The following is a 23389-nucleotide window of genomic DNA, read 5'->3' as shown; positions in this document are numbered from 1 at the left end:
GTGAGCTTTTTTCACATTTTACGCTGTCTCACAAAGCTGCCTTTACGACATTTAGTTAATTTTAAATCTGTGGAGTAAAATTCACCTTAATGCAAGCGATACATTTGATAGGAACTTGTTTTAAAACAGGAAATTTTGAGCAAAAATGAACAAAGTGTTGCAAGCAAAATGTCTGAGCATGCAAGCCTGTGTTCAGATCTACAACTAAATCATTAACCTAAACTCATGGACAACAGGATGGACATTAAAACAAGATTATTGCAGCATCTTACTGTATGATAGTGAAGGATGCAGATAATATAGTAGTATAACATTGTGTAAAAATGAGTACATAAGCAGTACCAGAAAGATGATCTTTTGGTATAAAAAGTACAATCAGTCATAAAGAAACACTTCAGATCCTTCATAAGTAAAAGTATTAGTACTACAGTGTAAAAATACTTCATTACATGTGTGTAAAAGTCCTATATTGGAAGTTTTACCTAAGTATTAATGTAGAAATGTAAGAAGAAACACTAAAAAAAATATCATTTTAGATGGCAGTGGGGAAAGCTGTCATATAAGGAAAAAGTACAATGTTGTGCTTTGAAATGTCCAAGTAACTTACATGAAGTACCTTAAATCTGAAACTAAGTACAACATGTGAGTAAACTAGGTTGAGTAAAGCTTATATTCAGGGACAAACTACACAAATTCATTACACAAATCCTGCAGATGAATCACAGCTTTGTGCTGTCAGAGGATTTCTTGTTTGGTTGCTTAATGGCAGCCTAAATAATACTTCTCCCGCATAAATAAAAGGAAAATCTGTGCAAAAATTGTCAAAGTATGGCAGGTAAAATGTCTCATGCATGCAGGCCTGTACAAATAAAGGCACCGTTAGATAATCCAAACTCAAGCAGAACAAGATTAAGATATTAGAGGAAGATTACTGTATCATCTTATTGCATGATTCACTAAAGTACGAGAAGTCAGATACTGTGAAAAGGACTCTAATACAGATACAAAAAAACTAGCAGAAGTAATAACTTTAGGTATCAAAAGTGCATTCAGTTGCAGAGAAGGTTTTAAGTCATTTGGTAAAAATACTCCATTACATGTAAAAGTGCTGCGTTAACAAAAGTAAAAGTACAGAAATTGTTCAGAAAGCACTTTAATGTTGCAGCAGATGTAGTGGAAACCATTTCTAACTATTTAGTCGGTGTTTTATTTGATGCTGTTTGGTTCCGATTTGTGTAAAATATCACTCTGTAGCAGGGTTAGCTTAGCTGTTAGCTGTTAAATAAGGAAAAGGTACAATGTGGTCCTTTGAAATGCTCAAGTAATGCCTTAAACCTGGAGCTGAGTGTAGAGCTTGAGCAAATGTCTCAATTAAAACGGATATTTAAGGGTCAGGGGCAGAAATAAATGCTGTATCTGTCTGTTTCTGCTCAGTTTCTGTGAATCACATGGTAGCCTGATCACATGTTTGCTTTAATGGCTGCCAGGCTCATCTGCTTCCCACACAAAGTGATTCAGACTGAAGAAATCTGCCCCTCACTGATCAAACAGGGTGAACGTCACACTTCACACACTCTCCTCTCTGCTTTCTGAAGTCAGGGCATGGAGGTAAGAGGCAGCATGGATGTGGAGAGAAGGCGACTGAAGCTGCTCACTGACTCTGAATATGTAAAGATGATGTGGTTTGTAGTTCGCGTGCATGACTAAATGTGAGAGTTTTAAAGTGGTTTAGTTACATTTTCCTACATGGGGTGTCACATCCTGCATCTTAAAACTGCAACCAGAGCTTCAGAAGTGAGTTAAAATAGAACTGAAACCATCCACATGTGCTTGATTGTATTCAGATAGTCCAGATTTATTCATCTATTCTGAAATTTAGCAGGATATAAAGGCGAAGCTTGAAATAGTGACTCTATAAAGAAGGAATATGATAAATAACATGATTTTAGTGTCTCTTTATTTGTGGTTAATACACTTGGTCTGGTCAACGTTGATATTTTATAAGGTTTTATGTAATCTGACTCTCCTTGTTGAGCTTTTGTTGCTTTTTAAATTTCAAAATCCTGCTGCAAATAGAGGCTCTAACAACATATTATAGTTTATGAGCTGTACACGGACTGAAAAATTTAATCTATACGCTCTAAAAAAGATTTTAAAAATTCTCTAAAAACAACACAAAAACCGTGAAAATATTCAGAAAAAATGTTTAAAAATGGTAGAATACTTTAATGTTCCAATGTTCAGTGACAACACAGCCACGTATTTTTACCTGCCTTAAATACAGTAAAACTACATAATTTTATGAATTACATAATAAAACAAAAACATTAAAAGAAAATACAGATGTCGAGTGTGGACATTTGAAGTCTTTTATTGAAAAATGTTGGTTGTTTTAAAATAAATCAGAAATAATTTAACAAACTACAATTTATAATTTTCAATCCTTATTGTAGCTAATTTTATTTTGAAATAATAGCAAATATCAGTAAAAAAAATTCTTATTGAAATACATTTTTAAAGGGGTTGTCCTAATCTGATTCTCCTTTTTCAGCTTTTGTTGGATTTTAAACTGCAAATTCCTGTTGGAAATGTGGACTCAATCTAAACTAAACACTTTAAAAATAAATAAATGTGAAAATCTTCATAAAATTTTGCTAAAAATGATAGAATACTGTAATGTTCAATAACTGTAAAATAGTGAAAATACAGGCACATATCTGAAAAAAAACACCCTATACATAAATAAAATTAAATTGAATAAAATAAAAATGATGAAAATGTTAACGCAAGGGTGCCCAAAAATTATGCTAAAAAATGCAATTCATTTTTTTGTTAGATTTATTTGCCAATCAGATATTTCAAGATATGGTATGAAATTTAACAACACAGAAAAAGAACCCGTTTTTAATCCTCATTATAGAGAAATTTATTTTAAAATAACAGCAACTGTTTCACTACATTTTATATGGTTTTGTCCTCATCTGAGGCTCCTTTTTCAGTTTCTTTTGGATTTTAAGCCTCAAAATCCTGTTATAAATGGAGGATCTCCCGCTAGAAGGACCGTGTCTGTCTATATGTGTCTCTGGGAGTGTCTGGCAATCATTTCTTAGACCAAAACAACAAACAGCCGCCTGTAACTAGTTCAAACAGACTCATTCTAGCAGTAAAAACATGTCGCTGTTCTGCCTCAGGTTCATGTCAGGCTTTTGTTGACGTTTCAGCTGCTTCTCTTCAAGTCTAGAAGTCCACATTTATCACTTTCTGACTGTATTTATAATAAACTGAGATTTCATTCAGAATCTGACAGGAGAAAGTCTTTCAGTTTCATTTTTACAAACCCATTAATGTAAACAAAGGAGGCTGTGCCGACCTTTGGTTTGTGGAATAACCACCATCCTCCGGGCCGGTCTTTGTTCAGCCGGAGTATCTGTGTGATTGTCATTGGAAATGTAAATGCAGCTTTCATGAACGTCCCCTGCAGAGGTACAAGCCCAGGTCTGTGACAGCAGGATCCACAGAAACATCTGAAAAGACGAGACAAAAGCAGGAACGAAGTCCAAATAAAACCTCCTCAGGACTGCCGACACCTTCTGGTCCCACCAAGCTGCACGTCACACCAACAAACACACACAAATGATGAGATTTAGACTCACTTTTTAAGAGAATTTGATTAAAAATGAGGCTCAAAACAAGAAATTACATGGCTACACTTCAATACAAACATCCATCATTCTTCCCGGACTGTTTTCGATGAGTGCAGCTTCACACTTAGGTTCAGTTCTGACATCTTTTTCCGTGCTACTTGTAACAATAAATAGGTGAGTTGAATGTTTGATTAGTCACATAAACCAGTTTTATTAATTATATTAAATTTAGCCTATTTACCCAAACATAAGGTTCATTTTTGTTCATTAAATGGTCAGAAATGACAACGATAATGACAATCTATGTGGTTTGTGCAGGTATAGATCCACAAGTGGGATGTTTGTCATCTTATGTTCTATATATTGGGCTTATTAATAGAAAAATATCACAATTTTGTGGAATAAACGCACACAAAAAGTTATAAATGTAAAAAAATTGATGAAAAAATTCACAAAAGGTTACAAAATAATATAAAAATGTAGCTAAAGGTGGCTAACATTAGCCTCCACGAGCTGCAACAAAACTCCTCACTGAACATCTGCATGTGGTTACTATTATAATGTTATTTGTAACTATGTGTTGCATTTATTGTCAGGCTTCTAGGTTATTACATCATTTAATTATCAATCATAGGCCTATCTTAGCTGTCATACTTTATTTATTCTTTATGCTAGGTTACAAATTTCATGTTTTGAACGTGTTTGAATGAGAATAAACTGAACCAAACTGACTATGCTGAACTGAGGAAATGTGTTTTATTGCTTCAACTTTATGCGTTTCATTTTCCCTCCTGTAAATTCAACTTTTAAACTTTAATTAACCACAGTTATTCTCAACTTTTTATCCAATTTACCACAAACCCTGCAGGTTTCAGGTTACAGCGGATGAAATTACAGCTTCATTTATTTATTTGTAGAATACAGAACTATGTAAAGCATATCGTTGTGCATTTCTGTACCATAAATTGCAAAATAAAAATTAGCCGTCCCCTGAAACTTGTGCAACTCTTCAAAGTCAAGTCGGTTCAGGTTAAATTACTGTTGTGTTGCAGAGTCAGCAAACAAATTTCCCGCGATTTTCCACACGCCATTCGTTTAAAGTGAGTCACGTTGTGCAATAAAACGAGATAAAAACTGAGTCTAACAATAATAAACTGCAGTAAATACCCTTTATGGATGGAGCAGACCTTTTTACAGCAGCGTTCAGAGATGATTAAAATGTTATATTACCACTGATGATCTGAATTAGACCGGAAGAAGCGGCCAGAAACACTTGAGCGATGCTAAACATGAGTTTTTCTGTTAGTTTTGTGTGGTTAAAGTCAGCTGTTTACCGTCTAATTCAGTGAGCGACTGTTTCTTAATGTGGCTGCAGCAGTTTGTTCTGTTAGACTTTGGTAACCTGTAGTTGAGACGCTCATAAATTATTCTATCAACAGTTCTACCCGCTTTTTTTTTTTTCAAACTGTCTGTTTTACAGCCGTGATTAGCGACACAGCTACAAGGGAAGGACGGTTTGTCAGGTGGTGACATTTGCAAATAACTCCTGAATCTGATAAAAGAAGGTAAAGTTCAGTCAAAACTGCAGCACGAAGAGGCAAAAATACAGATTCTGGCTCTAGTTTTTGTCTTGTTGAGGCTGGAAAATCAAAATGAATGAAACACTATGAAGTCCAAAGAGAAAAGATTTAATTCAGGTTTTCCTAACGGAGTTTCTGCAGCAGTGGAAGCAGAATTGTAGAGTGTAATAAACCCAATTACAAGTCTTGAATGTAAAATACAACTCAGGTGAAAGTACGGAAGAGACACAGAAACAAACTCAAACAAAACTAAATTGGTTCATAAAAGAGTTTTACTGTTATATTACTGGATGGAGAAAGAGTTCATCTCACTACTTTATGCACTTTTAGGCAGTTTAATCTCAAACAATAAATTATATTTTACAAGCTGTACATCCTGGATGTTAAACCTAAAGTATAGACTGTAAAAAGAAAAAGAAGAATCAGTAAAAACACATAAAAAAGTGAAACTCTGACAGCAAGAGTTGCATGAAAAATATGTTTAAAATGGTAAACATACTGTAATATGAAAATACAATGAAAACAGGTGAAAATACAGGCAAATATCATGTATTTAAATACAGTAAAACAGCATAATTTTACTGTCACACATTGTTCAAACCACAGCTGCAGAAACACATAAGATGCTCTCTACTGTAGAAAACGTTTCAGCAGTGAAAAAAGAAAAAGATGTTCTCCATGTAACATTAAAAGAACATTTTCAAGATTTTATCAAGACCTCAGATGACAGAACGTTCTTTACAAGACGTTCGATACATCAACAAACACATTTTGGCTGCAATGCTCTGGAGATGTTGAGGGAACATATAGAATCTATAAAATGATCCCAGATTGTTCCACAGTGTTCCATGACACCAAAGAAAGAATATCCTTAGCTTAGCATTTAGTTTAAGAGCATAACGGTCCAACTATGTTATCAACAATCATTCTGAGAATGAAGAACGTTCTAGAAACTAAAAGACCTTCTCAGGACGTCTGTGGGAAGCTACTGGTGGATCTTCCAGAAGTTGGCGGCTGACAGTGGGCCTCAGTGGAGGTTAATGGTCAATAAGATTTGCATTTGTCTCATCTGGAAACGTGTTTGCTGCGGCGACATTACCATTGACACCAGTTCAAACGGCGTCATTAGCACGGCGGCTAAAGACGTCATGTGGACGGAGGAAACACTTCACCACCTCGAACTGACGCTCAGCTAATTAACGTCTCAGACAAACTGCAGCAGCATTAATGATAGGTTTTCTCTGTGGTGTGATCGCAGCTATTTACAGAGAATTAAACATTTCATCCATGACCCGACTCGGTCCAGAATCTCATTTCCTGGGTTGCGCGTAGCCGTCTTTTCCCCACTGTGACCCAATATGAGCTGGTCTCAAAACAAAAAGCACCAAAAGAACCTGCATTTTCCCATTAATGTAGCTTTAATTAAAGAATTCTGTCCCTGTGTCTTCACAGAACCAACAATAACAATTCGATATTAAAAACACATCAAACTCTAAGTAGTTTCAAGATAATGTGAAAACTGTCCATCTGTATCAAGATTACAAATGCTGCTGTGTGTTTGACCGCTTTTAATATCTTTTACTTCGCCATTTGACGCTTCACAGTTTAATTATAATGCACTCCCTGTTGGGAAATATTTGCTTTCTTGCTGAGAGACAGTTGAAGCCGAGCCAGCAGGTGACTGATTAGTTTAGTTCAGCCTTAAAAAGAGCAAAAAACAGAAGGAAAACAGGCTGTCCGAAGCTTCAAAACTCTAAATTTTACTGATTTAGCATGTTGTATCTGGTTCATTTTATCTGCAAACAAACAAAACAAGTCATAGATTTCCAAGAGAGGTGCATTCTGGGAGATTTCTTCAACAAAAAACACAACTTATGTGGTTTACTTTACTATTTGTGTGCAGGAAAAGTCTTTCTGTCGCTATGGAAGGCTTGCTGGTCTTTATGCTAAGCTAATCTAAGCTAACTAGCTGCTAGCTTTAGCTTCACATTTATTGTACAAAGATAAACTTCTCAGCAAATAAGTGTATTTCCCAAAAATGTCAACCAGTTCCTGAATCTACAATAAACAGCTTTAAATACATTTAAAGCCTCACTGCTCTTCAGAAATCTCTTATCACAGGATTTGTGGTTTCCCTCCAGCAGATAAGAGCTCCGTCAAGATAAGAATTTGTAAACTGAGCAGATGCAGACGTGCAGCCAGGATTATTTGGGATGGGAATGTTTCTGTTGTAGCATTGTTGGGCATCTTTTATAATTTATTTTGCTTTTTTGGTATTTAACAGTTATGGATTTATTGTGTTTCAGGTTTTAGCATGTTCGAGTCCGAAGAAATGTGGTTGTAAACAGCATGCAGGGTGATTCTTTTACTGTGTTTTGGGAGTTCACATGTTTGTGTCTCAGTAAATGTGGTTAAATTAAGCTTCATATTAGAGCTGATTCTTGTAAATTTTGCATAGAGTTTTGCACTCAAGATGGAGATTTTCTTTTAAATTTAGGTCATATTTTTAAGTTTTCTGACTTATGTGATGATTAGCTGATGAGCTACATCCTCCCAGCTGCATTATTAGTCATTTTTTAGACCTTTATTTAATTTATTGTCATTCTAAAGCTGTGGGTTTATCGCATTTTGGGTGTTCCAAGTCTTGAAAAATGTGATTAAAATAAGTATGCATACAAAATAAAGTGATTATTAAATTAACTTTTACATACAGATTTGCACGATTCCATGGAGATTTTCTTAAATTTGGGTAATATTTCTACATTTTTTTTGGTTAATGTGGTGAATTAATGACAAACTGAGGATGTCCTGCCATAATTAAAATAATATTTTATAACTTTTTTTCCATCATCATTATAAAGTTTTTGTTTTATTGTGTTTTGGGGGTTCCAATCTCAAGAAATGTGGTTAAATTAAGCATGCAGACACATTAAAGTGAGCATTAGAGCTGATTCGTGCAAAGTTTGCTTGAGGATTTGCACATTATATGGAGAGATTTATACACTTAGGTCATATTTTTAACTTTTCTGATGAATGTGCTGATTAACCGATGCATTTCTTGGGACCTTTCCCTACTTTAATCCCTTCACTGTGTCCTCCCAGCAGAAGAATGAAGGGTGTGTTAACATGGAGACGCTCAGTCAGCTTCCCCCATCATTCCTCCTCCCTGGTGTCAGTCCACTCCATTGTTCCCTCTCATTGTCCTAACTGGTGTCAACGCAGGCTTCTTCTTCTTCTTGGAGCAAGCCGACCGTCCACAACCCCCGAACGCTCACCTCCAGGCGCAGGTCGAGGAGAAGGAAGGAGGACGAACATCTGCCGCCGGAGGAGGCCGACAGATGGACGGGAGCTCCGGCCTCTGGCAGGAATTCTGGAGGGAAACACCAGACAAAAGACCAGGAGGCGACGACGATGGAGGCTGCAGCCGCAGTTAGTGGGTTAATGAGGAGGAGGAGGCTGATAGAGTGAAGTGCCACATCCTGAAAAGGCTCCCAGTCTGTTTTAGTAGAAAGATAGATGACGGATAGACATTTTAATGATCCTTTGCCGGAAATTACTTCATCACAGTCCAAAAATTCACACTTAAATGAACAAACCATGTTCAGGACAAGCAATAAAATATTTCTAAATATAAATATTTAATATGTAATATGCACAAAATGCAGTACAGAAAATACAAAGTGTGCAAAATATAGAAAATCTACAATAACAAGAAGAATTTTATTTATATAGCACTCTGAAGAACAGTGTTCACAAGCTGCTTTGACAGTTAAAACGTGCACACACACAATCAAGCAAAACATAAGGACATACAAACGAACGGAATTAAAAATAAATAGTAAAAATGTAAAAAAATTAAATGAATAATTAGCTAGTTTAGCACGCATATCAAACAAAGGAAGTGGGCAGTTTAAAAATTAAAGAATAAGATTGAAGGGTAAAAGTTAGAAATTAAAAATCAAAAACTTGAGAATGAAAAAAGATAATATACAGTATTTATTATAATCTTAAATCACATCATAACTATACTATGTCCCACAAATATATCTACCAAATATCTACGTATACATACTATGAGACAGTCAGAGAAGAAACAAAATGTGAAGCTGAAGAAGGCAGAAAGAAGAAATGTTTTTTTTTTTAAAAATATCAGTATTACTTTGAGCTTGAGTTTATGCATAACTGTGAAATAAATAAAATCACTGTTCTTTTTAAAATATGAAAAAAATGACTTTTTTGTGTTACACTGATACATTCTTAAACAACAGTCTCCCTGTCATAGTTGTTACTCTTCTATAATTAGACCCTCCAGAAAAACGCGGGCTAAAATCTTTGATTATGCGAATAAATATGCGGGATTTTTATGCCTTTTTATGCCATTTTATGCGGGGAAATTGCGGAAAGTTGCAAAGTATGCGAATAGTTGTGAAATATGCAAAAAGATGCGAAATATGTAAGAATTGGGAAAAAAGGTGATTCTTCTCCTACACCCTGTTACTAGGACACACACATCCCTTACTGAGGTTAAAACACTTTCCTATTCATTTTTTAAGAAATTGTAATTGGGGTTTAACCACACACCCCGGTGCGCTCCTTCACACACACACACACACACACACACACACACACACACACACACACACACACACACACACACACACACACACACACACACACACACACACACACACACACACACCTTGGAGAAGTCGTGGAGAAGTGCTGCAACACGGTTCATTTTCTTCAGTGCTCCAGAACGATGCTGCACGGGGTGCAAAAAAGTTTCCCCCCACTTTCGTGCAGTAAATCTGGGTACTGTTTTGTCCGGTCTCTGGCTGAAATATTCGTAGGTAAATGTGATCTTTGAGCATTCGCCATTCTTGTTTTTCGTCTCTGAGCACTGCGCTCCGCATCAGCTCGTGCTTCCAGTGTGTGTGTGTGTGTGTGTGTGTGTGTGTGTGTGTGTGTGTGTGTGTGTGTGTGTGTGTGTGTGTGTGTATGTGTGTGTGTGTGTGTGTGTGTGTGTGCGTGTGTGTGTGTGTGAATGCGCGAACTGATGACGTCAGGCCGGGCGTCACATAAAAACTCACTCACAACTCCATTTATATTGGTTATAGTTTTCTTATTTTATGCGGAAATTGTGAAATCAAGCGAGACCCGCATATTTCTCAGTTTTTTTCGTGGAAATGTGAGATTCTTGCGGGAATTATGCGCTGTTTTGCGGGGATTATGTGGCCTTTTGGGAAATAATTGACCCCCGCATAATCAGCGGCATTTTGGTGATTAATGCGGAAATTCATGCGATCGCATAATCGTGTTTTTCTGGAGGGTCTATATAATAATTAAAAGTACAAATCACAGCAATATGAAAACAAAAAAGGCCATCATGAATTGTGCAAATTGATGTAAATGATAGTAAAACATAATATATATGTACGTGTATATTAAACACTGACATATTGACCCTCACAGACTCATTTGTGGATCAATGTTTTGAAGCTTCAAGTTTGAAATTTTGAATAATGTAGCCCCACCCTAAAGAATATCCAACTTTGTCAGCTGTTTTACTCTACCTGGGACAACAATTTATTAAATGAACAACAAGCAGGATTAAAAACATCTTGAAACTACCTATTTAGGCCAGGGATTTATCAATAAAACGTGTCCTGAGGTAGTAGATCAACTGAGAAGTCAAGTCATTTTCTCACAGACTTTTATACATCTCAAGTCTTTTTGTAACCCGCTGAGTCGCCCCCTGCTGGCTGTTAGAGAGAATGCAGGTTGCAGACTGACTGATCTTTTCAAGAACCCGAGGCAACAACCATATCTCATGTACATTCATTATTATCATTTAGTTTTTGGAAAGTTCCTCTCTGATCAATCATTTCCCCTAAAAGCTCATTTTGATCATCACATTTTTCTACAAAAATAATCCCCATAGCACACCAGCTCACCTTTGCATTGTGTAAGTCGTTTATCCTATATATAAAGTAGAACACTTACATCCTCTCTTTTGTTCATGTTTAGTTTTCTGACCTTCTATATGCACTTTGGCTGTCGTTTCTGGTGTCAAATCGAGTTTTATTGAACTGGAATCTGCTGTTAATAGTAAAGTTGAATAAAATCTGATTTTAGAGGGTTGACATGTTTTGGTGAAGACAAGGGCAAATTATTTTGGTCACAATCGTTCTTGTTTTGATATAAAAAAAAAGCCCTGGTAAGCTTGTTTGAATCTTATAGTGACAAAAATTGTATTTATTTATTCATTTATTTCCAAATGGTAGTGTCTACAGATACGGACCCGTATCCGTAGCCTGTGGCCTACGGATACGGTTCTTTCCCTTCCTATAAATATTAATGAGACGTACATGAATATTAATGAGCCAGCTGATGAACGCGCTTTGTGATTGGCTGGTAATCCGACGTACATAAATATTAATGAGCCGGCTTGGTAATCCGAGTGATGAAGGCGCTTCCGTGATTCGAGGTGAATCTGCGTGCCGAGCCTGTCGTGTCAGTCATCTGCTGTTCTCTTTTCTATCATGCATAATGTCTTATAAATATCATTATCTGACTTTTTCACGGACAGCGATTTGGGGGTTGAAATCGGCACTACTATTAAAAATAGCAAAACTTTTATTCACGTGACCCTGTTCTAATAAAGCACAAACAGCAAACAAAACAAATGGCGGAACTAACAGCCAGCAAACTACAAGTATTTTTTTACCTTCAAAAGTAGCGACAGACTATTACATATTAACAACCTAAACAAAACCCTGACGTATTTTCTACGTCTGTCAACACAGACACTGCACGTCAGTCACTTTAATGTTAGCGGACTCTGTTGAATGGCTAATTTACATCACCACAAACAAATCTCACAATATCACAGTAAATCGAGTTTGTGGTTTTTTTAATTCATGCCGAATTAAAGAGCTGCTCCTCACCATTCACGAGTGTTTGTTTCATATTCGACATCCTTAACTTTATCTTGTAAATTAGCGTCCGAAATTAAATGGGAACATTTGCAATGGAGTTCGTCAGCCGCTTCCACCACTGAACGCGGTAAACTAATTAATAGGAACTGGACTTCAAACAATTTAGACACGGCGTCTAAAAGCGTAAAAACTGCAATGTCTAAAGTGTGAGAGGAGGCGGTGTATTTTTGGTTAAATTATACAATGTTCGCCGTCAAAGTCATTCATATAAACTGCCTGTAATGTGCAGCAAATAGTAGTTAACCGGCGCCAGCTCTTCAGTGACCTTAACGGGTCCGTACCTGTAGCATCAACCTTTTCAAATAATTAGTATGTACAGCAGTCCTGCTGGATCAGGATTCACTTCTGGTCCAGAAACTACAGCAAACTGCTTATTTCATATTTTGATGTTTCCTGCTCAGTGATAAAGTTATTTTTTTTGTTTGTTTTCCTCCAACACACATGTTCATATGTTTACCAAACAAACACACACAAACACAGGCATGCAGACACAGATTGTATGAAATGAAAGCACTTAAACAACATAAAAACAAAGAAAAACAGGATAAAAACAGTGAAAGGAGTTAAAATATCTCTACCTCTGGATTGTTTTCACCCTATTAGCCAACACCTCCCTGCCTTTCTCATGTAAATCCTGTCTGTGGTCAAACCTTGTTGATGAGCTCATAGAACAGACCGACATCCATCCAGGAATCATCCTCCGCCCCGGTGGCCTCTTTGTTTGGCTGCGATGAACATGCGTGTTGAATATTATATGGGAAGCAGTTGGCAGCAGTTCGGGTCGTCCATCTGTCAGAGGATCAGACAGAAACGGATTATTTATGGATGAGGTCAGGGATTAAAAGTTAATAAGTTCAACAAGTATCAGAGGGAACGCTATGAAATGTTCATGAACTCAGCAATGAGCAGCTAAAGTCCCGGTGATTGATTGCTTATTAATACAGCTTTAATTGGGTTTAACGTCACTCCTCTGTGCAGGAGTCAAACATCATGTTCAGAACGTTTTTTTTCTGAGCTTCAAGATGATTCTGATTCACTGAATGAACACATTAACACTGTCTGAGCATCTCTAAGGATCATTACCAGGGACGGCTGGTATAAATGGGCTAACAGGGCTAAGCCCTCCCAAGCTAACACAAAAAAGATGAGAAAATTATTTTTTAAATAACTTAAAACAGATTGTTTTTAAAAAACAGACATTCACTATCAAGGATTGTGGACCGTATTAAATTTTGTGGAGCACACGAGCTAGCTTTACGGGGGTCTGACGAATCACCCACTTCAACCCAACACAGCGTATTTCTGGACCTGGTTGACCAGTTTTCTTTTTTAGACAGCCAGCTAGCAGATCACCTGTCAAACACACAAGATGCAAAGTACACGTCCAAGACTAGCCAAAACGAGTTGCGAGGGGGAAGGGAGGGAGAGACTGCCCCCTGTACCAGGACCTCAGGGACACCTACTTCCCCCTTATCACACACACATGTTTGTACTTCTATCTTAGTGAGGACATCCATAGGCATAATGCATTTCCTAGAGCCTTACCCTAACCTTAACCATCACAACTGATTGCCTAAACTTAATCCTTACCCTAACCCTAACTAAACCTCAATTCATACCTGTTCTCTAAAAACAAGTCTTCACCCTCAAACATGGCTGTTTCAAAGTGAGGACCGGCCAAAATGTCCTCACTTTGATAGTTAAATGCAGAAAATGGTCCTCACCATGTAGCAAGTACAGGAACACACACACACACACACACTGGAAGCACGAGCTGATGCGGAGCGCAGTGCTCAGAGACGAAAAACTGACGTCATCAGTTCGCGCATTCACACACACACGTTTGTTTTTCTATACCGGTGGGGACTTACCATTGACTCCCATTCATATCTAACTCCTAACCCTTACCCTAACCATCACCAAATCAATGCCTAACCCTAAACAAACGTTTTTGCACTTTTACATTTTTTATTAACAACAATATGGCCAAGAAAACGGTGTTGCCACCCGTGGGGACCTCATTTTAGGTCCCCACCTTTATAGCAAATAGTCAGGTCAAAGTCCCCACCGGTATAGCAGAAACAAGTACACACACACACACACACACACACACACACACACACACACACACACACACACACACACACACACACACACACACACACACACACACACACACACACACACACACACACACACACACACACACCTTACCTAACATGCTCAAACTGCCATACCTGCTCGGGGAAGTACAGCAGTGTGTAAACACAGCAGCCAGGTTCGTACAGGAAAAGAACTGAAAAACTGAAACCTCCATGAACCCGAGCAGGAGGACAGACCGGGACCAGGACCAGAACCAAGACCATCTCCATTCTGTGAATGAGGCTGTGTCCAAGCACATGAAACTGGTCCTGTGTTTGTACATAAAAATAACACTGAGAACACTTTACAGCTCTGCTGCACACTTGTACTTTCAGCACTTAGAAAGTACAAAGAGACGATATATTTTTATTCTTTTTAATTTTATTCTTATTTTATAGTACTTGTACTACTGTCTTGCATTGTTTTGCATTCCAGTGAAGTGTGTTAAACTGTTTATATTGTGTGCTTATTTTATGTAACACTTTGGCAATGTGAACGTGTGTTTGTCATGCCAATAAAGCCTCTTTGAATTGAATTGAAATTGAGAGGGGGGGGGGGGGGGAGAGAGGGGGGAGGGAGGGAGAGAGAGAGCAGGGGGGGAAGAGAAAGAGAGAGAAAGAGTGGCTGTAGAGCACTAAAGTATAGTGTGATGTTAACTATTTTATCGGTGTGATGCATTTATTAGTCCACCCAACAAATTTTACCACCAGCCGCCACTGACCATTACATTCAGTTTAATGCCATAATTTCAGTAACATATCAGCTGTTTAGTATCTTTGTAAATCTTAAAGGTGGACTGCCAGTAAATCTTCACGCTGCATCTTTAATAGTTTGTTAATTTCCTCAAATTTATCTACAGAAAACTAAAAAAATCTCCATAAAGTTGCAAAAAATGCTGGTAAATTTGCATTAATTCATATCACAGACTATATATAAATCCTCTAGTGATTCCTGGCGTCACAGCAGCGGCTACAGACAGACTTCATTATTTATTTATAATATGACGCCACCTGCTGGCAGTCTGCGGGACTACAGACACCAAAAATGAGACTTCAACTGGTTCTGGACTACAAAGATGTCTGAAGAAGTTTCAGTACTTCTCTCTCTTAAGAGCTAAAGGCCCAACTCTGAGTGTTTCCACAAATTATGCAGAAATTCACTCGGATATTATATGAATATTATGACATGAATGTGATATTTTGAGAACAGAAATCAGAATCACAATAGCAGATATCCACATGTCAGAAATCTGAAATTGTTTTGGTTCAACAATAAACATGAAAATATAGAAACTATTTTAAAGGATGCAAAAAAAATGGAATCAAGTGTAAGTAGCAAATCCAAGAAATTATAAAAACTAATAAAAAGTAGGAAGTTCAGTTTCAAGAAGTTTGAGAGTCCAACATTTCAAAACTCTTGTCAGTTCGTTTTCTTCTTATTTGACCGATTTTACTCCTAATATTCTCCGTTTCTTTTACCGTTATATGATTTCTTCTCGTAAAAGTTTAATTGTTCAACTGGAAAACATGAGCAAATCTGTGTGTTGAGTCAATAAAAAAAAAAAAATCTGCTGCCTCTTCTTGTTTCTATCAGTCGTTTCTGCTCCGTTCTTCCACCAGATGTCAGCAGAAGTTCATCAGATCACTTCCTACCTGTCGCTCTGTGTGTGGTCTCGTTTGAAGTGTCCAGTCTGCTCTTGTAAAAACACTAAATTAGCCGCCGTGTCCTCTCGGCTCTTTGCATAAGTTAAAAGCCGTGAGGTGGAAGTGAGGTGTAATGTGCCTTTAGCTGGGCCGTCTGCGTCGATAATTATGGCGCTCAGTCCATCATTGGTCCACAAAGTCCACATTTCTGTCTTTGTCTGGGGATTCTCCAGGGAGACGGAGGCTTTGATCTGCTGCAGACTTACACGGATGGACACAAAAGACGACAACTGAGGAGGGATGACTGTAAACTTCTGGCAATTGAAGCTGCAGCAGGACAGTCAGGAGGATAAAACACCAGAATGTATATGTGAAGAAGGAAAAAAGCAGCATTTAATTAAATATCAGCTGGACACAAGATGGAAATCCACATAAACTGAGATGCTAAATGATGATATCTGCATCATTAGTGTCAACATTGGCTTTAAAAGGACATATCTGACACACAGAAAACACTGTCAGGCTAAAAGTTTACAATCTGAATAGAAATAAATATGTTCTACGTGCACATTAAAGCCGCTTTCTTGGTTTATCATGAAGAAATCCTAATAATATGGTAATTCCACTCTTCCAATTCCAGTGTTTTCTGTAATTAGGTGGAAAAAAATATGTTGGATATCAGCAAAAACCCAATATAGTGACTCCTTATTTTTAAAATTTGAATTAATGTACAGGCACCATCCACTGGAAATGAATACAGAGCACTGAAACAAGGCTTAGATTTACATTTACTGCCATTACTCTAAAATGTTTCAAATATATCAGACACTTTAAGGGTATTTGGTGCCATTGAAAGAACTTCAACATTTTTGTTATCATAAATGTGACACTTGCTTTGGTGATTTATGTATTTTTTAGATCAACTGAAGGATTAATTGGCGTTTTAGACGACTTTTATACCAGCTGAGCTGTTAATCCATCTGAAAATTGCCTCTTTTATCAACACCTTTACGAAGCTGAAAGCGAGCTAAATGGTGGAAATTTTTATAGATTTATTATTTATAATACAGACAGACAGAAAACACTGGCAGGTCTACAGTCTGGTTTAAAATGTGACATTAAATCTACATCAAAACAAATATATTTTACACGTAACAGTTACAGTTGTTTGATTTTTTGTAAAATAACTGTTAAATAAAATATTTCCAATTTTTAAAAAAATGTCTGTAAAATAATTTTGCTAATTTAAATACTAATTAATTATTAATACTATTTTTTTAAATAATTTTAAAAATCTGTAATTTAGTAACTTCTAATAACTTTACTGTAAAACAACAAATTAGTATTTGGGAAAAATACAGCTTTTTTATGTGGACATCTGTGATAGTTTTAATCTGTTTTTTGAGGTTTAACACAGAAATTCTTGCTTTTATTCTGTGATTTTACAAGTTATTTATGATTTAACAAAACACATCAATCTGTAAAACAGGAGTAAACAGTTTTTTTTTAAAAAAAAACATAGTTATAAACAACATTTTTACAGAGTACAGAGGAAAATCCACTGTCTGTTTGAAAAACGTAAATAAATACATAAAATAAAACATATTTGTTTCTGAAAACATGTTTTTCAGTTTATATGTGTTAGAATCTGTCACAGAAACTCCATTTCTGTCCGTTTTCTGTCCTCTAACCTCCAGTAAACCTGCATTAGAAACCAGACAGCAGCCAACAAACAGGGTTGAGGCTGGATCTGCGGGTTTGTGATGATTTTCCTATAAAAGGGCCGAGGAGCTGAGTGTGGGGGGTCGAGGAAGTGTGGCAGTAATATAAGCAAACAGAGAATGTGAAGGGAGGAAATGGGCGAGGAGCAGCGGAGCATTCAGCTCGCAGCGCCGCCGCTTCAATGCAGCAGCAGCGTTTATGGACAAGCCCAGGAAGTGTAAACAGAGGTCAAGTGTTAAAGTCCAACCCGCCAATTCTCACCTCCATTAAAGACCGGGGGGGCTCCACACAGCACCTGGGAAGAAAGCCCCATTTAAAACCGCTGCAGGTTCCACAGGGAAGCTTCACAGATCAGCAGAGACGGAGATCCTTTCAGACATTTATCAAGAAACTGGAGGTCATAGAGGCTGGACTGCAGGGGGAAATATAAACTACACAATTAGATGTCAACCACAAGGAAAAAAAAGATTAGAAAACATGTTATAAAACTGTGAAAATCAGGCAGAAAGAGCCAAACTGTAACATCCAAAAACTTGAAGAAAAAAAAAAAAACGGTGAAAATCTGGCTCCAACAAAACATGTTGGTATGTAGGCTAATATGTGATTATGCATCTATTTTTTTATTAATATTATGTACAGTGATGGACAAAATAAGCACATCCCTTGGAAACTGTTGGCTTTTTTTTGATATACTCCAAAATTTAAATAAAAGTTAGAAAAAAGTAAAATGGTTAAGTAATGCCTTTGGCCACCCTGGAATAAAATAAAATGAAATAAAAAAAGTTTGTCACAAAATACAGTGAAAATCCAGCAGCAACAGCACAAGAAAAAATGTGTTGCTGAAAAATGTAACATTCAAAAACTGAAAAAAAAAAAAAACAACGAAAAAGAATTGGCTTTTTTTAAACATAGAGGAAATTAAAATAGAAGTTAAAAAAATAATAAAAAAGGCTTAGTAATGCACCAGGCCACCATGGAATAAAATAAAATAACAAAAAAAAAAAAAAAAAACAACGAAAAAGAGTTGGCTTTTTTAACATAGAGGAAATTAAAATAGAAGTTTAAAAAAGTAAAAATAAAGGCTTAGTAATGCACCGGGCCACCATGGAATAAAATAAAATAACAAAAAAAAAAAAACAATTCCGTAAAAAAAAAAAAAAAAAAAACAGTAAAAATCTGGCAGCGACAGCACAAGAAAAAATGTGTTAAAAAAAAAACTGTAACATTCAAAAACTGAAATAAACAAACAACGAAAAAAAGTTGGCTTTTTTTAACATAGAGGAAATTAAAATATAAGTTTAAAAAATAAAAAAAGCTTAGTAATGCACTAGGTCACCTTGGAATAAAATAAAATTAAAAACAAATAAAATAAAATTCTGTAAAAAAAAAAAACAGTAAAAATCTGGCAGCGACAGCACAAGAAAAAAAACTGTGGAGAATCGTAACAGTTTGTTTTTCTTTTGTTCAAAAAAATGAAAAAATAAACCAAAAAAAATAAAAATAAAAATCTGTGAAAATCTTATCAAACTTTAAACATGTTGGTATGTAGGCTAATACGTGTTTATGCATCTATTTTTATTAATATTGTTGTAGTCATGGGCAAAGTAAACACATCCCCTGGAAACTGCTTTTTTTATACAGGAAATTTAAATAAAAGTTGTAAAACTAAATAAATAAATTGGCTTCGTAATGCATTTGTCACCCTGAAACAAAATAAAATTAATATATATAATATCTAAATATGTGTTTCTCTTTTTTTTATAGTACGGTTACAATATTTTTGCAAAAAAATTGTAATTTTGCAAAAAAAAATTGCTGCTTTCTTGATGAACGTCTAAAACATGACGCAGACATTTCCCCTTTTTTTAGTGTAATACTGCTGACTGTTCAGTGTGTTCCTTCTACCTTCCTGCATTTTACTGAAACTTTTCTGACCAATAAAACTCCCAAATCAACAGTAAAAGCCAAACAGAAGCTGCTCTGATGCTTTTAACTGTCTGGTTTTGTTGAATTCTCAATTAAACCCTCTTTCTGTCTGCAGCGTCAGACAGCCTGAATACACTCCTGCTCCATTCCTTCATGGAGCACAAAGTTAATCCCTCATTAGGCGGGCAGCGATATGGACGAGCGTTCATGTGAATGGACGAGTCTTTGTGCGAGAGAGCAGCTCCTCTCTGGTGTCGATGCTAATGCTAGCCCAGAACACCCCTCAGACACGCATGGAAATGGAAAACACACACGACCTGCAGGAGAAGCTCTTTTCATTGCAGGGTTTCGTCACCGTGGAAGCATTTAGTTCCGTTTCTGTCCCTCCACAGCTCCCATAGTTTCAAGATGGCGTCTAAACACGAAAATTAAACACAAGAAGCTAAAATAAATTCAAGTTTTCTTCCAGAAAAATCCCAGAAAAGTCAGAAATGAAGCCAGGCAAGTTTAGTCTCCACTGTTAAAACTTATTATTGTCTTTTTTGACTGTATTTTTAGAGAACAATCTAATACTATTTTACAGATTTTTCATGCTTATGAAATTACAGAAAAAAAGAAAAATGTTAAGTGTAACAAAACAATAATTTGTTGTTTTATCATAAGATAACACTATTAGTTTATTATATTTAAATCAGCAAAAGTGCAGCTATTTCACAGATTTTTGCTCTTTTATTGGAAAGAAAATGACGTACATTAATGTCTGAAATATAGTAAATAATAATTGAAACTGTTATTTTACTGATTTTTCATGATTTGCTAAATTACATTAAAAAATTAAATGTTAAATCTGGTAAAAGAGTCCAAAGCTGTAAATAAAGTCAGTAATTTGCTGTTTTACAATAAAATTACATTAATTTAGCAGATTTAAATCAGCAAACATGCCGTTATTTTAAATATATTTGCCTTTTTTTAAAAAAAAAGAAAAGAAAATGGCGTGCATTAACTTCTGAAATATAATAAATAATAATTTTTACTTTGATTTTACAGATTTTCTCCATTTGGTTAAATTGCAGATCATGTTTAGTAAAATCCTGCAGACATGATGAAAAAAACACGCCAAAAGCTCCCAAAACAAAACAATCCAAAGCTGTAAAAAACGGAGAAAGAAAACTGTAATTTGTTTCATCATAAAACTGCACTGTTATTTCACTACATTTAAATCAGTAAATATGTGGTTATTTTAGAGATATTTGCAGTTTTTTGAAAGAAATATGTGCATTAAGGTCTGAAATTCAGTAAATAACCATTTTAAACTGAGACTTCACAGATTTTTTTTCCAATTACAGCTCATGTCCAGTAAAATCTGACTGAAAAAAAAAAGACAAAAAACAAAACAAACAAACCCCATAAAAGGTCAAAAGTCAAAAAACCTGCATCATCACACTTCTTTCTCTTACAATATGTGACTATAAAATTATGAAATAAATAAAACATTTATTTAAAAAAATCTGACATTAGTTTCACCGTTTCTGGAACCTTTGAACACTATTAATCGACTGTTTTCACGGTCTTTAAGGGACCCTTGCTGTCAGATTTTCACCATTTTTCAGGTAAATCTGTTAACAGAGCTTTAAAAAGAAAACATTCAAGTGTTTTCACTGAATTCATCAGCAGTCAGTGACTTCAACTGACCTGCAAGAAGCTTCTCAAGACCTTCGACTCCTCTTGGACTCGTCCTCATCGACCTGAGACTTGCTTTGACCCGACAGGCACACGTCTGAACAGAATCTGATTTTAAACATAATTTATGCATCAATAAGATGTCGTCATTTCAAACTAATGTCACAAACAGCCGTTTTAAACAGACATTGACATAAAAGAACAGCTGAGTGTTCAGATTTGGGCGTTTGCAGACAGGATTTCATGTTCAGAAATGTTTTTAGCTCATTTTCTTTGCCTGACATTAATGAACATGTTGAGCGACAACAAGAGGATCATGAGTTATTTGGGGAATTAAAAGCAGAACTGAATGGATTTAAAATGAGTTGCTCACACATTACAGCTTACAGAGTGTATCTGGAACTCAACAATACAGGATTTGTGCAGGGCCGGCCGCTGGCATAAACAATCTATGCCGCTGTTTATAGCCACATCCACTCGAGGGGGGCCACACCACAATAAGTGTGTGATTCGCATTTTGTCCCTGTCTTTATTCCAATAAAACAAATCTGTTAATGCTGTTAATCATGTGCATTTTAACCCAATTACAAGCTCTGCACGTGACTTGGTAGTTGCCCTGTGCATGTTTTGGGGCCACAAAAAAAAATCTTGCTTAGGGCCACCAAAGTCCTAGGGCCGGCCCTGGATTTGTGGTTTATGATCAAAACAACTTTTCAAGATCTACAAATACAGAATTACAGCTGATGTCTTCTCCAATTTTTGCTCTTTGAAAAGTCGTCCTGTGGGTTGGATTGGACCTTCGTGGGCAGAAAAGGGGAAAAAAACGTGGAGAAAGAAACCTTTTCTAAAACTAGCCTCAGAGCAGGCGTTTACAGTTTATCTCATCTTCAGGCTCCTCCTGCTGCTGGATAAAGTCTGTTTTTTAATCCACAGCATCACCTGGACGTGTATTGGAAGCAGACGATGTTTACCTGTCTGCTGCTGCTGGACTCCTTTCATGGTCCAGGTGAGGCTGAAGCTGCCGGTAAAGACTGCCCTCTCCTCTCCTGGATGGTCCTGCAAACAGCTCCATAAAGTCATTAGCGGCCGTTAAACGTGTCGGCCAGGTGAGAAGCAGACCCTCTTTCAGCTCAGGAATAATAATGATGACAGTGTTTCTCCTGGCTTTTGTCTCATTCAATCACGTGTGAAGTTTCGTGGACACACAAATCGGTTTCTATTCGCTGCCGCCGCCTCATTTCTGCAGTTTTCACTTCTGAGGATTTGTGGCTGCACTGTTTGGAAATGAGGACTTTGATCTTTACAGTTCCTCCTAATGACTTTTATATTACAGAGCAGTTAAAGGCCACAGATGAGAGACCACACAGAGCTTTTTCAGGAGTTTGCCAGGCTCATTTTGCTGATTTTTTTCCAGGGTTTTTGTGTTGTACAATACAGAAAATATAAATAAAAAAACATGTATTTTGAATTTACATGTTTATTGTAAAATCACACTGAAAACAGCAAACGTGAAGAATCAAAAAATGTAATTTTAAATATTTTTTTTACATAAAAATGTAGTTGAAGTCATCTTAATTTTACTTTTTTTTTTCTTTTATGGAGCAAATCTAATACTACAGAGAATATTATAGACAACACTGGAAAAAAGGAAATGTTTACTGATTTTTTTTGTTTTCTTTAACGTTTTTCTTCTGGATTTTTGTAACTGTGCATAACTAAATTATCTCCTTTAAAAAGAAAAAGATAATATATTTATAATAAATCCATTTTTGCACATTTTTCCCCCCATCACACAGATCTTTTGGTAATTTTTTAGATACACAAAATATTAATAAAATTATAAAGGTCTACTGCAGATTTACATGTTTATTGTAAATTTGAAAAAAGAGCAAATGTGAAGAACCAAATAATATCCTTTTAAAATGTTTTAACGTAAAATACAGTTTAAATATTTTTGCCATCTTCATTTTATATTTTCTTGAATGAAATCGTTCAAGTTTAATCCTGCTGAGAATGCTATAGACAACACTGGAAAAAATATATTTTTACATTTT

At 36.1% G+C, this 23389-nt stretch overlaps 2 long non-coding RNA genes across 2 annotated transcripts; both read right to left on the bottom strand.

The window, feature by feature from the left end:
• Positions 1 to 5316: 5316 nt before the first annotated feature.
• LOC110967177 (uncharacterized) lies at positions 5317 to 13177 on the bottom strand. The gene is made up of 2 exons (XR_007946615.1): positions 12801 to 13177; positions 5317 to 8720 (listed from the first exon to the last, which is right to left on the bottom strand). It is a non-coding gene; the product is annotated as an uncharacterized LOC110967177 (long non-coding RNA).
• A 1904-nt stretch (positions 13178 to 15081) lies between these two features.
• Positions 15082 to 23389, bottom strand: LOC110967167 (uncharacterized). Its single transcript, XR_002596787.2, has 5 exons — positions 22307 to 23389; positions 21348 to 21443; positions 19973 to 20070; positions 17991 to 18141; positions 15082 to 16334 (listed from the first exon to the last, which is right to left on the bottom strand). It is a non-coding gene; the product is annotated as an uncharacterized LOC110967167 (long non-coding RNA).

This window comes from Acanthochromis polyacanthus, chromosome 1 (assembly GCF_021347895.1).
Source record: "Acanthochromis polyacanthus isolate Apoly-LR-REF ecotype Palm Island chromosome 1, KAUST_Apoly_ChrSc, whole genome shotgun sequence".
Lineage (NCBI taxonomy): Eukaryota > Metazoa > Chordata > Actinopteri > Pomacentridae > Acanthochromis > Acanthochromis polyacanthus.
The sequence above is the reverse complement of the archived record's forward strand: the minus strand, read 5'-3'. Positions and strand labels throughout refer to the sequence as shown.